This window comes from Penaeus vannamei, chromosome 38 (assembly GCF_042767895.1).
Source record: "Penaeus vannamei isolate JL-2024 chromosome 38, ASM4276789v1, whole genome shotgun sequence".
In the NCBI taxonomy this organism is placed as follows: Eukaryota; Metazoa; Arthropoda; class Malacostraca; order Decapoda; family Penaeidae; genus Penaeus; species Penaeus vannamei.
This window is the reverse complement of record NC_091586.1, coordinates 10,190,541-10,193,040: the sequence shown is the minus strand read 5'-3', so window position 1 is coordinate 10,193,040 and position 2,500 is coordinate 10,190,541. Positions and strand designations below refer to the sequence as shown.

General features: G+C 17.2%; 1 protein-coding gene and 1 long non-coding RNA gene across 2 annotated transcripts in view; one reads left to right on the top strand and one right to left on the bottom strand.

Moving 5' to 3' along the window:
* The window catches only part of LOC113819266 (actin-2, muscle-specific), a 201,253-nt gene that overhangs the window by 11,395 nt on the left and 187,358 nt on the right, over positions 1–2,500 (top strand). The window lies entirely within an intron of this gene.
* LOC138859794 (uncharacterized) overlaps positions 1–2,500 on the bottom strand; it is a 13,438-nt gene that overhangs the window by 5,442 nt on the left and 5,496 nt on the right. The gene's annotated exons all lie outside the window — the stretch shown is intronic.

The window sequence follows — 2,500 nt, the reverse complement described above, 5'->3', positions numbered from 1 at the left end:
ATAATAACAATAATGATAATAACAAAGGTAATAGTAATAATAATATTGGTAATAATAGTAATGATTAATATTATCATTGTGATTATCAATATTGTCATTCTTATGAATATTAGCATCATTATTGTTATCATTATCATTAATTTCATTATTATTTTTTCATCATCGTAGTTATTCTTATAACCATTATTGCTATTGCTAATACTATTACCATTATTATTCTTATTATCGTTATCATTGCTGTTGTGATTATTGTTATCATTAGGATTATAATCATTATGATAATAATCAAAATAATGATAATAGTAATAGTAATGGTAATGCTAAAGCCAATAATAATAATAGTAATAGTAATAATAATAATGATAATAGTAATAATGATAATAATAATAATGATAAAAATAATTATAATAATAATAATAATGATGATAGTAGTAATAATACTGATGAAATTAATAACAACATTGATAACAACGACAAATACTATTGATATTATAATTACCGTTAATAGTAGTTTTAATATTTTTATTACAGTTACCATAATTTCTATGATTATTGACATCATCATCATCATTATTATTACTCTTATTATTATAATTATAATTATTATTATTACTCTTAGTATTATAATTATAATTATCATTGTTATTATTATGATCATTCTTCTTCTTATTATTATTATCATTATCATTATTATTATCATTATTATTATTATTATTATTATTACTATTACTATTATCATTATCGTTATCACTATCGTTATTATTATCATTGTCACTATTACTTTTATTATTATCATCATCGTTATCGTCATTGTTATTGCCGCTATTATAATTTCTATTATTATTCTTATCATTATTATTTTGTTTAAAATTATTACCCATATTCTTATCATTATTGTTATTATTATTATCATTATTATTATTGTTATTATTATCATTATTATTGTTATCTTTAACGTTATTACCATTTTCATTGTTGTTATGTTCATCATCATTATTGTTATTATCATAGCTGTTATTATTGTTATCATTGTTATTATTATTATCATTATTGTTGTTGTTATTATTATTATTATTATTATTATCAATATCATAATATTTATTATTATTGTCATTATAATCATCATCAACATTATTTTTGCTATTACTAATATCATCATTACTGTCATCATTAGCTTCGTTATTGTTATTTGTATTATTTCTATCCTTATCATCATGATTAATATTATTATGATTATTTTTATTATCATAATAATTATTATTGCTAATATCATTTATGTTATCACTATCATCATTACCATCATTAATGTCATAATTTTTATCATTATTGTTATCTTCATAATTTTCATCATTATCATGATTTTTATCATCATATCTATTGAAATTATTATTATCATATCACTTACTAGAAAGAAATATATTACTTATTATTGTCATTGTTGTTATTATTACTATTATTGTTAGCATTATTATTTTTGCTGTTTTCATTATCATTTTGTTATTATTGTTATTATATCATGATTTTTATCATTGTTTTCATATAATTTTTATCAGTATCATCATATTATCATTATCATCATCCTTATTACAATGAATGCTATTATCATCATTATTACCATTATCATTATTATTACTATTTCCATTAGTATCATTATTTGTCTTATCATTATTAGTGTTATCATTATTATTAATATTAATATCATTATTATTATTATTATTATTATTATTATTATTATTATTATTAGTGTTATCATTATTATTATTATTATTATTATTATTATTATTATTATTTTATTATCATTATTATCATTATTATCATTATTACTATTATATGTATTATTGTTATTATTATTATCATTATTATTATCATTATTATTATTATTATTATTATTGTTATTATCATTATCATTAACATTATTGTCATGTTATTCTTATTGTTATTCTTATTCATATCATTATCACTATTGTTACCATCATCATTATTATTTTCATAATTATCACCATCATTATCATCAATACTATCATCATTATCTTTATCATTGTTATTATAATTGTTATCATTACTATCATCGTTATCATTATCATTGCTATGATTGCCATCATTATCATTGATATCATCATTATCATTTCTGCTATCATTATTATTATCATCATTATCATCTTTATTATTACTTCTATTATCATCATCTTTTCCATTATATTTGTAATCATCATAATTATTTCTATAGTCATTATTATTATTGTTATTATCATTATCGTCATTACTATCATTATCATCATGATTGTTATTATTGTTGCTATTATTTTTGTGATCATTGTTGTTACCACTATCATTATCATCATTATCATTATTAATGATACTGTTATTTTCATTATCATTCTTCTTCTTCTTATCATTATCATTATTATTGCTATCATCATTATTATTAGTATTATCATTATTATTATTATTATCATTATTATCATTATTATTATCAATATTATTATTATTGTTATTATTA